Source organism: Eubalaena glacialis, chromosome 20, assembly GCF_028564815.1.
Source record: "Eubalaena glacialis isolate mEubGla1 chromosome 20, mEubGla1.1.hap2.+ XY, whole genome shotgun sequence".
NCBI lineage: Eukaryota > Metazoa > Chordata > Mammalia > Artiodactyla > Balaenidae > Eubalaena > Eubalaena glacialis.
Window position 1 is genome coordinate 11882378 of NC_083735.1, and position 12787 is coordinate 11895164.

Here is a 12787-nt window from a genome sequence, read left to right on the forward strand (position 1 = left end):
AGACGTTCTAGGGAAGGTCTCTTCACTCCATAAATGAAACAAGGGAGGCTTCGCAAAACAGTCAGCTGATCACAAACCCTTTGCTCTTCTTTCCCACCTCCCGTGAGGTGCGTGTAGCACACGACAGAGGCCAAGGGAACAGGAGCAGAAGTGGTGCGTGTGCTCCCAGGCCACACCCGCGTGGTCCCCCAGCTCTTCCCTCTCCTGGTTGGATGAGGATCATGGCGGCAGAGCCACCAGACAGAAAGAGCCTGGTTACAGAATGACCATTTGGGGGACCAAGAAAACCTGTCCTGACTTGACGTGACCTGGAAGCCAACTTGTGCCACGTTACCCCACAACTGCTTCAGAGGGTCTTTGATACAGCAGCTATCGGACCCCAAAGAGGGACGCGCCCTTGACATATGGGGAGCGCAGGCACGGGCCGTGCGAAGGGCCCAGCACCAAGCCTCCCAGGCCAGCTGCTCAGGGAATGGCACGGAGGGAGCAGCAAGGCTGGGCCTCAAGAGGGGACTCAGTCACGCGGGCGGCAGGTGGCGGGTGGTGCTGGGTGGCGCAGACTGCTCTGGGACGAGGGCTGGATCCCGAGCAAGGTGCTGATGCCACTGGGTGACACCCCCCTCCCCGCAACGCCCCCCCCCAGCTGCTGGGTCCTTCCAGACTCCCTGCTGTGTCTCCCACATAGCAGCTTCAGGGAAGAGACGAGGGTGCTGTGCGTGCTGTTTCGTAACCTGGTTCCTTCACCTAACGGGATACGGACACCCCTCTGCAGTATTAAACATTTAGTCTTCATCTTTTTAATGGCTGTGTATTTTTTTACGATGCTATATCATAATGAATTTATCCAATCTCCGGTTATTGCTATTTTCCAATATTTTACTATGGAACAAAACTGGAGTGAACATCTGTTTAGCTGATTTCCTGTAAATTCATGATTATTCCCTTAGGGTACGTTCCCAGAAGTGAAATTGCTGGGACTAGTTATATGCAAAAGAAGATTTTTTTTTTTTTTAATGGAGTGCCTACTGTGACTTTTAATAAAATACCATTGGAGAAACAAGCAAGTGGATGAATTGAAGACTAAGAATTACTGTTTGGTTGCTTTAAAGAGCTGCATAACCCATCTCTCACAACAAAAATAAAACTTTGAACCTAACCACAGTAATAATCTAGACGATTATGTTGTAGATGCAGGAATGTTATACAACGGTCACAGTGGAAGCTTGACGGTACAACATTCAACTGTTTATGAAAACGTCTAAATTATCTATAATATGGATTCATTATTAAGTTTTTAATAGAATCAGAAAACAGATATTCAGAAATTTATTTAGAAACTGTCAAAATATTACAAAGGATGGCAGAAAATGGAAATTATTTTTAAAGAGCCAAAAGTTTCATAAAACAAGCAAATCCATTGACGTGCTTGTGAGGTGTCCTGTCTTGGTGAGACTCATGCAACTTGGAGAAGCAAGAGGTAAAGCCCGCCCGTAACTGAGGAACCTTTCTCTACTGTGCGAAGTGTCAGCTGCTTATGGATCTATTTATCCATTCGAACGTTTATTGAGCGATATGATCTAAAATGCTATGGTGGGAATTGTGAGGTTGCCAAATCCATCCGTTCCCTGTTTCTCCTGGCAGGAGCAGGAACAGGGTCTCCCCAGGAACGTCCCTGAGGCCCAGGGACCCCAGTGGCTGAGCAGTGGCATCCAGGGTCTGGGAACATGCAGTTCGAGGTCTGAGAGGACAAATATGAGGAAAACGTAGAAAAGAAAAACCAGTGCTGGTGAGGGAGAGTCTTCCCCACCAAGCAAGGGCAGTGATGAGTCTGGTAAACACCACGGGGAGCAGCGTGCCCTTCACGCGCCTGTCCATTCACAGCAGCACACAGGCAGGCCCAGGGCTGAGAAGGGCAGGCTGTCCTCCTGAAGGGCAAGACAAGCCGGGGGTTCCCCTTGGGGCGCGTGAGGGTCACCCCCATCGCAAGCACACAGGGAAGGCACTGGGCCTTCCGATGGCATCAGGAGGAGCTGCTGAAATAGCTCCTGCGCCCTGGGGGCTGGAGCTCTGCTCCCCGCCAGGCGGGGTGGATGGCGAGGAAGTGGGGACAGCAGCGACGACGATGCGTCTGCTCCAGGGGCCTTGTCTTAGGCTGGGACACTTGATTTACGTGAAAGCACAGTGGGAAATAAGATACATGTGACCTGAGAGATCTGAGTTTTCCCCAAGACACACAACTCGAACCCACATATAAATGCTAAGCTGAAGTAGACCAGGGAGAGGTCCAGAGCTCGGAGCCCGTCTCCCGAATCCACAGTTTCCCATCTGGTCAGGGAGGGAACACAGAAATACGAGGAAAAGGTCACTGCACCTCTTACGAGTTGCCTGTGTATGTTTTGCTTTCCTTCAAAGTCTACTGTAATCATGGAAAACACTTCTGTGTTTGTATAACTGATGTATATGATCTAACCCAACCCCTCTATACAAAGTCAACCACGAGAGCATCTTTTACGATTCAGCACTCGGGAAAACCTTTTCTTCACTGAAAAGCGAGTATGCAATGTCCACCCCACAAGGGAACCAAGCGAGGGCCTGTGTCTTCCGGTTTTGTTGAGTTGGCTTCCGGGAAACTCCGACTCAAAATTGATGCCCAGAGGACTATGTTAACCCTTGTGGTTACCATATTTGTTTGCTCTGATTGCCTATTTCTACTTTATTTCGTTTCTTGGACCTTGTCCTTTTGTCAGTGAGTCAAAAAACTTTTTGGAAAGAGGTGGCAAAACAGATATATAAGAAAGTAAAAGAAGACTGGAAATAATAAATACCTAAGTTTTATGGGAATTTGGAGAGTGGCTTGATTACGTCCAATGCAGGATGGCCCAAACTGGGCCCCAATTTCATTTCTTCATGATCAAAATAGTGGACACATGTTGGGCATTTACTATGTATGCTGTTCTAACTGCCTTACTCTCATCAATTCATTTAATCCTCCTGACAACACTACCATGTTAATATTGGATCTGTCCCTCATTTAGTGATGAAGGACAAAAATATAATGAGGGCAAATAAACTGCCAGTGCCACGCAGCCACCCAGGCTGTCTGACTCCAGAACCCTCACCCTCACTCCTAATCACTACCTACGTGGCCAGTATAAAAAGCTGCTGGTTGGCATCGTACAAAACTAGTAGGACAAATGTCCATTAGGCACAAGAGGATAATTTTATGTTGCCTGGCTTAAAATGTGTACTCCATGGGTGCTAGGAGATCATTTCAATATTTTTTTTCTTTTGTGCAGAGTATGGCACATGTTTTAAAGATAATGACCACTTAGATTTACAAAGTTACTTTTTAACAAATTTTGCTATAATTTTATGCATGGGCTGGTTGCAAGTACTTATTCCTTTTTAACAAAAATTACTTTTTTTTTTTTCTGTGGATACACACAAAAAGGCATACCAGACAAAAGTGTCACCGGATGATGGATAAATGTCACCCCACAATGAGAGCTTTAAAGAGGAAATTTTTCAGGAAACTAAAAACCTTTACATCCCATTGGGTGGTCAGCACAGAACCCACGGTAATGGCAGTTTCAAGCCCTACCTGACTCTGGACCTCAGTGACGTCGTAGGACCAAGTGCGTCGGTCCACGGCCCTGCTGTCCTGGGTACTGGCTTCCCAGGATGGACAGGCCACTCCGCCCCAGGCTGCATGTGATGGACCTATATCCTTTTAGATTGACCTCCTAAAGCGCTCCATTCTTGGCTGAGAGGAAACGCCGTGCTCTTCCCGGAGGGGGGGTGGGGTCCTGACCTCCTTACGCAGCCAGGAGCCCGCCAAAGCAGCCACACCCTAGAAGTGGGCAAGGCCGGCTCTCCGAAGAGAGCAGCGTGCAGGTATCCTGCAGGGCCAGGCAGCGTAGACCACAGAAGCCGTCTGCAGTCAGCCTGGTAAGTTCAGCTCCTTGGAGACCCCCCAAGAAAGACGATGGTGCAAGAGCAAAGGTCTGGAGAAACTAACTGGGGACGCTTCCCAGGAGATGCATTCTCTCAAGAGGAACCGCAACTGAAGCTCCCTGCGGGAATGTCGGAACCTCCAGAAACGGGAAGCGCCCTCCCGGGCTGAGGGTGAGGGTCCTCAAGGGCCCTGGAGCTGCTGCCTGACGAGGCTCTTCACAGCAGGTGCGGCCAGGGCACAGGCCCCGCAGAGAAAGGGACAACTGGTCTTACACGCGGATACCGCTGCCTTGGCCCAGGAGATTAACACCGGCTCCAAACTTGCTGTTTGTCACTGGTGTTAAGCCCTGGAAGGGAAGGGTGCTGTAAAGGTAAAGGCTCTCCTAACGGCAGATGCAGGATTTAGGGGGGAATCTGCACCCCCCAACCATACCCGTCGACGCCAAAGCCCACACGCTTAGCTCCCCGTAAACGAGAGTGTCTGCCATGAATAAACTGGAAGCTACCGTGCTCAGTCTTTGTGACACACATGCCCAGAAGACAACGACACCTACTTTAAAAGCTGGCGATCTGCTGGAAATATGGTTACATGATAAAAACAACTTGTATGTAAAGCTGTGGTTGATCAGAATGATTTTTAACTGCAGAGAATGCTTTGCCCGCTAACTTCCTTTTGGGTGGCCCATAATTCTTTTATAACCAACATGCTGCCAATGTTTTAAATATGACTCCCATCTGGCCAAAATGATGAATCATAGTTATTTTTATTGTATCCAGTGAATGACCATGGCATATCCATTCCAAGGGTCAATAAATAATACATTTAATTAATTTCCCTTTAAAATCTATGATCAAAGTGTATATCACTCAACTCCTTGAGTGACTGAGAAATCATGAAGTTTTTCCTCAAATATGAAAGAATTACAGCATTTCTTCAATTTCATCATGTAGGCACACGATGGAAGACACTCTGTTAAAAACACAGATAACAAATCCTCTAACAAGCTTTAAAATGTTAGAATTTAGTTTCAGAATTGGTTGGATTCTGGGTATCCAAAATCTAATGTGACTTAAATTGTGCAAAGTGCTTTTTCACTTTTAGTATTTAATGTGAAATTTCCACCAATTTCAAAAATGAAGTAGACAAAAATAGGAGAAGCAATAGACTGCCATAGGAGGACATATTTATGTCACTGGGGAGAAATCATGCAAAGCAATCTAAATTCTATAAAAATAAGATATATTGTTATTAATTCGCCTACAACACAAGAAACCTAAGGCACAAACACATTGGTGAATAAGTACATGTTTACTTCTATCTCCGGCCACTTTGGATAGTTATACTGTAAGTGGAAGGAAAGGGAATAAATGATTACCAGCATTGAAAATCGAATAGGATAGAATGCGTATTTCAGAAAACATCTTTGTGGTGAGAAAACTTAAATTCCTTCAACACTTCGGATTATTTACGTAGAATTCATTTTGCTCTTTAACCTAAAATGTAATCTGCAGATATGACATGATAGATGGCTAGGGTAAGTCATCCAATGCTTATCGATTTCTTAACCAAGAACAGAGGAAATTAAGGACAAGAGGGCACGAGGGGGAAGGAGGGGCTCGCAGACACAAAGCAGGCCTCCCTTGACGGGGGATCACAGAGGAGAAACCCCCCCCCCCCGTTGATGGAACTCCTGACCTGGGACGGGACTCGAAAGTGCTGGTGGGAAGGGGCTGCGTGCTTCAGGACAGGACTATTTCTTCTGTTTTCATTCACTGGGTCCACACCTCTCCCAGCCCAGATGTGCCTGAGCAGAGAGTGTTCCCCACAGCCTGCTGGCCCTGCTTCCAGATGTGGGGTATAAAATATTCTAATTTGTTCCCTTCCAAGCAATGAGAAAGTCACACCCTCTAAAAGGAAGTGGTACACACACTCTACAATTACTATCAGAGCTAAATCTGTGAGTCACCCAGCCACCTGCACAAGACAATTTGGCTACTGGAAAATCCTGATTAATGACATTTTTTTTAAACACCAGAGAAACAGCTTGACCTGCCAAAAATCACCATTTTTTTCATCATTTCACCATTTTTCGCCTTGGTTACCTATTACCTTTTGCGGAGAATATAAAGGAAGTAGAATGAAAATGGTGTTGTAACGCACATTAACCTCAAATCCAAATGTTGTTCCTTCCAAGGTGTCGGGGGAGGGGAGACGGCTCTGTGGTGTCGGCTTTGAGACAGAGAAAGAGTCCTTTTGGATGAGGCTGTGGGCTCTCTCAGGCCATGCTGAGATGCCAGGGGGGTTTCTAATAACTAATACAATCGATTCTCATCTGCAAGCAAGAGTCTTCCTTAAGTCATAGATTACCAGGCCCGCGAGTTCCAATCAGACACACTGTCCAAGAGGACACACGAGCTGGTTACCCTGAGCAAAGCCCCAAGACCCCCGGCGCTGAGGCCCCTCGGGAAAGTCCTAGGCTGAAGTCCTCCTCAGATGGCAGAAAAAGCAGGTGCGCTTTACATTTCCGGCTCCAAAACCACCCACAGCCCGTGCTGGCAGAATTAATCACAGGAAGGACTCGATCCCGATCGCTTTATTTTTGATCGATCCGAGCTAGCCGCGCCGGCAAGTCCCGAATTCCGAATCCGGAGCCCGGCCGAGTCGCCATTCACCAGGGAAGCGACACCCAGGCGGCCGGACCACGTTCCGGCGAAGCGCGGGCGCCAGAGAAGCGGCTCCCGACTTTCCGACGCAGGTCGCCCCCCGGAGCTGGTTCTCGCCGCTCTCCGCCGGCGAACCCGCGGGCCCCCACCCCACCCCCGACTCTTCACCCAGCCCCCGCCGGGTCCCGTCCACTCTGCTCCGCGTCTCTCGGCGCCGCACGCGGGAGCCGGGGGCCGGGCGCCGGGCACCCAGCTGGCCCGCCAGGCGGCCCCCGTGCCTGCCGCTCCCGCCCCTCGCCGCCCAGGCTGTAATAATGACAGCCTCCTTATTTCTCCTGCTACCGTTAGCGAGCGAGCCCAGAACGGCAACAGCCGCTGCCGGGGGAGGCTTGGTTACAGAATCCTGCGCCGGGTAGCGGCTCGCTTAGCAACCGCCCCGAAAAAGCCCCCGCGCTCCGCTCCCACTCGGAGAGCCGGAGGCCGCCCTCCCGACGCGCTCCTCCAGCCCCCCGGGCGCCGCGCCCCGGCGCCAGTGACCCCTCCCGCCGCCCGGCCGCGCGCCCCCCGCGCCCCCCGCGCGGAGCCCGGGCTCCCGGCGCCTTCCACGCGTTCCCAGGGGCGGTCGGCGTCCCCGCCTGCGCCGGGCGGGGGGAGGGGGCGCAGTTTGCTGCCTGCCGCCCCCATCCCCTCGCGGTGCCCAGCCGGAGCCTGGCGCGCAGCCCCTCGCCGGCCGGCGCTTCCTCCCGGGTCCCCGCGGGTCCCCCAGCTTGCCGGGCCGAGCGGAGAATGTCACCCATCCATGACGCCCCGCTCTGCGCCCGCTCCCGCACGCCCTGCAGCTCAGGGTGAGGGGACCCAGTGCACAGGCTGCCCCGGGGTCCCCGCCCCTCACCCAGCCGCCCTCGCGGGGCCCCAGCGGTCCGTCCCGCCGGGCAGCCTTCTCCCCCGCAACCCCCGACGGTTCTCGCGCCCCTAGCCCCGTCCCCGCGCGGCTCCGGTCCCGGTGGCTCGCACCTTCCTCAGCGCAGACATCCTCGGGTGCTCCAGTTCAGCAGGTGCGGGGCGACATGGCCCGTCCGCCCGTCAGTTCGCCAGCCCGCGCGTCCCCTCCACTGCCGCCGCTCCAACCCGCTAGAGCCCAGCGCACTGTCGGTCCTCACGGCCGGCGCCTGCGCACTGGGCGCCCGGGGAGGCACCGGCGCACGGGGGGGCGGCCGGCGCGCGGCAGCATCTGGAAAGGGGCCGGGCCCGCGCCTGGGGGAGCGCCAGGCCTCTGCGCCGCGACCCCGGCCCGCGCTTGCGGCCCGGCCGCCTGGCGCGCCTCGCGCGCACGGCCCGGGGAGCGCGCGCACCGCCCGCCCCGCCAACTGTTGCGCGGGGAGCGACGGGTCACGCGGGGACGGCGGGGGACAGGAGGCGCCCGAGTGGCTCCCGGGGGCAGCGGCCTCACCGCTGCACGCGGAGCAGGTGCTCACGGCGCTGGAAAGTCAGCCCGCGCGTCCGACACGCACCCCGACACCTGGCACAGCGCGGCCCGCTCGGGAGCGGGAGGAGTGACACGCGGGCGCATCGTGCGAGGGATTCGTGGACGGGGTAAAGTCTTCCCCATACCCGGGATGCTCACGCGGCACAGAGGACGCGGAGAGATGTGTATCCTACATGTTGGCAAGGGTATCGATGGGCTGCCCCTCCTGCTACCTAAACCGAGCCTCCACCTTTCCATGCGCGCTCCTCCCCGTAGAGAAACATGCCGCCGTGTCTTCGCAGGGAAGAAGGGTCACCACGGCGTCCCCAGGCCCAGAAACAGCGTCTCTCTGTCGGTAAACCTGGGGCGATGGGGTCTGGACGCCTTCGCGTGTCCGCTCCCAGAGCGCAAAGACCACAGCAGCCGGGGGATAAGGAAGGAGAATCGGTTCAGTAGAAATTCTGTTCACGACCTGCAGCGAACTGGAACAATTTAGCGACTTTGGCCATGTTTTGATAGACTGGGATTAAATTAATGGGAATGCCCTTCCAGGGTGGGACTGCCAGGGGGAGGGAAAGTTACCATGGCCTAGCGTGAAGCCGCCGCACCGGTAACCAGAGGCCAACTGGCTTCGTTCCCGCTTATCCCTGTGTTTTACCTGACCTTGGGCCAGTCCCAGAGCCCCGGTTTTTAATACATCTGCAAAACGGAGCTTTCCACGTCTCTAACTGGGCTGTTGTGAAGTTTAAATGAGATTAAAGACGTGAAAGTTTCTAGAATAAGAGAAAACACCAAGATGAAAGTTTATAGGAAAATGGGCAGGGATTAGAATAGGAAAAGAGAATCAGGCGACCAAAAATATTTGGGATGAGACTAACCAATCTTTTCCAGAAATTCTAAGATCTTTAAATAAGAGCACTGTCTCTATAATATTTCTTTATATAATTGATCACTCACATTAATCAATTGCAGCTTATCTTCATAGCAGAGTTCCAAATGCTGAGGGAGCGGATACAAGATGAACTAAAGAAACCTGCCCACAATCACATTTCTCCTTAGTGTTTATCTTCCAACTTGTCTCCTCTGTCAAAACCAATGAATTGTGCGTTCCAAACCTCAACCACAAATCTAAGTTCTAGATCAATTTTTTAACTTTAAAATGTACTTTCCCTTTACTTCCCTCCTCTCCATATTTGTCCTCATCCTTTCATCTTTCTTAAATTAATTAATTAATTTTTTAATTTTTATTTTATATTGGAGTATAGTTGATTTACAATGTTGTGTTAGTTTCAGGTGTACAGCAAAGTGATTTAGTTACACATATATCTATTCTTTTTCATATAGGTTATTACAGAGTATTGAGTAGAGTTCCCTGTCTATACAGTAGGTCCTTGTTGATTTCATCCTTTCATCTTTTAAAAATTCATTTATTTATTCATTCATGCAAGAGCAACAACAAAAATAAGAAAAATGTACTGAGTGCCCATCATGTCTGTCAAAATGTGAGCAAAACAGAGAAGCCGAGAAGCCGTCTCTGGCCCCTGGAGCTTCCAGTCTAGAAAGAGAATCATTTTTTTAAAATAGCACAGTAACATATAATTACAAATTATAATTACTTTTCTAAAGGAAAGTAGAGGGTGTTATTGAATGGTAGAAGGGCAACCACACAGCTCTGAGATGAGAGAAGAACCCTTTTTGGGAATCCTCATTAAGTCTTTATCTTCCTCTGGGTTCTCCCACAAACAGGTACTGAGACATGAATTTGGGTGCAGGTAGTTTATTTGGGAGGGTGAGGCAGGAAACGAGAAAGGAAGCAGGAAGAGTGAGACAAAGAGGGAGGGAATGTTACTAACATTGATGCATTATCAAGTTGGCCACCCCTGTGGAGAGTGTGATCTCAATCTGGCTGGGGATCCCCGAAGGCACCGTGTGGAATGCACCTCAGAACTGCCTGCCTTCAGTAGAAAGGCTGGACATTTTTCCATCTGATTTCCATCTGCCAATGATTGCCTGTTGCTCCCCCCACCCCACGTTCCTCTGGTTGAGTAAGTCCCACAGCTTCAGAGAAAGCCGTGAGGCTGAACTGTAGGGCTTAAGGTGCCCGTAGGTGAGTGCAAGGGTCTCTACAGCAGAACCAGCATGAAATAAGAAGGCCACTTCTACCAGAGCCCTGGAGAAGGAATGGGATTCAGGCAAGAAGAGAGTGGGGCAGGGAAAGGATTTCAGGTAGAAGGAAGAGCAGGCCTGAAGACCCAGGGGAATAACAGTCAGAGAAACCAGAACAAAGTGAGCGAGAGAGAGAATAGCATGAATGCATCTGGAGAGCAAGTGAGGGGTGTTCAAAGGACATTTTAAGGACTCTGAGTTGTATCTTATATACAATGAAATTTGACATAGGATTTTTAGCAGGGAAATAAGATGTTCTGCATAGACAATCATGTCATTTGTGGACAAAGACAATTGTATTTCTCCCTTCCCAATTTATATACCTTTTATTTCCTTTTCATGTCTTACTGCATTAGCTGGGACTTCCAGTACAATGTTGAAAAGTGGTGAGAGGGGCATCCTTGCCTTATCCCTGACGGTGGCGGGGTGGCATCTAGTTTCTCACCATTAAGTATGATGTTAGCTATAGGTTTTCTGCAGATGTTCTTTATCAAGTTGAAGAAGCTCCCTTCTCTTCCTAGTTTGATGAGAGTTTTATCATGAATTTTGGATTTTATTGGATTTTGTCAAATGTTTTTTCTGCATCTATTGATATGATCATGTGATTTTTCTTCTTTAGCTTGTCAATATGATGGATTACAGTCATTGATTTTTCAATGGCAACGAGATTTTTTAAAGGTCATTTTGGCTGCTATGAGGAGAAGAGATGGAGGTGGGGATGGGAGTGAGGAAACAAGAGTGGAATTGGGGAGATCAATTTAGAAATGCCTGGATAAACCATAGTGAGGGATGATGAAGACATGAACGAGACAGTGGAAATAAGAAATGATGCAGGTAGAATACACTTGCTGTGATTTCTTCGATGGGTCATGGGGGAAGAGAGGGAGGAGAGGATGCCAATGAATCCCAGGTCTCTGCAGCTGGGTAGATGGTGCTTCTGGGAGACCACTGAGTGGATACCGACAAGTGTGCGCTGGATCCTGTGACATGAGGTTCTGTGACTTCAGCAAGAGCAGTTACAGTGGAGGAAGATGGAGACACATATGGGCAACAGAGTCAACCGAAGATGACAAAGTGGAGACTGACTTTGTCGTCAACTCTTTCAAGAAGTTTGGGTGTAAAAGAGATGAAAGGAACAGGGCTGGAGGAAAAGAGATGGTTTCTGGGAAGATCTCGTTGTAAGGTTAGAAAGTCCAGAGCTGCTTGAACACTGTTGGGAAGCTGAAGTAGAGAACGAGGTCAAGTGTGAATTAATCAAGGATACCATTCTGTGTGCACTCCCTCTCTCCTGCACCATCTATTGTTAAATAGACTTGATTTTTTAGAGCGGTTTTAGGTTCACAGGAAAATTGAGGAGAAGATGCAGAGATTTCCTATATGCCCTCTGCCCCTACCCATGCACAGCCCCCGCCCCATTATCAACATACAAACTAGATGGTCCATGTATTACAACTAATGAACCTATGTTGACGTGTCACTATCACCCAGAGTCCATAGTTTACACTGGGTTCATTCTTGGGGTTGTATATTCTATGGGTTAGGATAAATAAATAATGACATGTTTCCACCATTATAACATCATACAGAGTAGTTTCACTGCCCTAAAAATCCTCTGTGCTTCATCCCTCCCATCCCAACCCCTGGCAACCACTGATCTTTTTACTGTCTCCATAGTTTTGCCTTTTCCAGAATGTCATAGAGTTGGAATTATATACAGTATGTAGACTTTTCAGATTGGCTTCTTTTGCTTAGTGATATGCATTTAAGTTTTCTCCATGTCTTTTCATGGCTTTTGATAGCTCATTTCTTTTTAGCTTTATAATATCCCATTGTCTGGATGCACCACAGTTTACTTATCCATTCACCTGCTGAAGGACATCTTGGGTGCTTCCAGGTTTTGGCAATTATAAAGCTGGTATAAATATCTGTGTGCAGGATATTGTGTGCACATAAGTTTCCATCTCATTTGGGCAAATACTGGGGAATGAGATTGATGGATCATAGGGTAAGACACCACCAAACTGTCTTCCACAGTGGCTGTGCCCACCAGCAATGATGAGAGTTCCTGTTGCTCCACATCCTTGTCAGCACTTTATGTTGTCAGTGTCTGGATTTGGCATTCTCATAGGTGTGTAGTGGTGTCTCATTGTTTTAAATTGCAGCCCGTGATGACATATGATGTGGAGCAACCTTCAATATGCTTATTTTCCATCTGTCTATCTTTGGTGAGGTGTCTGTTAAGGTCTTTGACCCATTTTTTAATTGTGTCATTTGTGTTCCATTACTCATTTTCAGTCTCAACTTGATCAGATCCTTCAGCACATAAATTTGGTGTGTGTGGCATGTGTATTTTCTAAACAACCCTCTTTTGATTATATGTGTGTATGTGTGGTGTGTGTGTGTTCTGTCTTTAGGGACCCTCCAGCTGCTACCCCATCTTGGGTCCAGCAGAGAGAGATCTGCACCCAATATCTTCCATTTCTCTCCTGCAATTCTCTCTACCGAATTCCCATCAAGCTTTTGCCTCTACCACTTCAA

At 49.4% G+C, this 12787-nt stretch overlaps 1 long non-coding RNA gene across 1 annotated transcript in view; it reads right to left on the reverse strand.

Annotated features, from left to right (window-relative positions):
* The window catches only part of LOC133081153 (uncharacterized), a 225036-nt gene extending 217352 nt beyond the window's left edge, over positions 1–7684 (reverse strand). Inside the window, exon 1 of the long non-coding RNA XR_009698744.1 lies at positions 7633–7684. This is a non-coding gene — a long non-coding RNA (uncharacterized LOC133081153). The remainder of the gene's footprint in view (positions 1–7632) is intronic.
* Positions 7685–12787: the final 5103 nt, after the last annotated feature.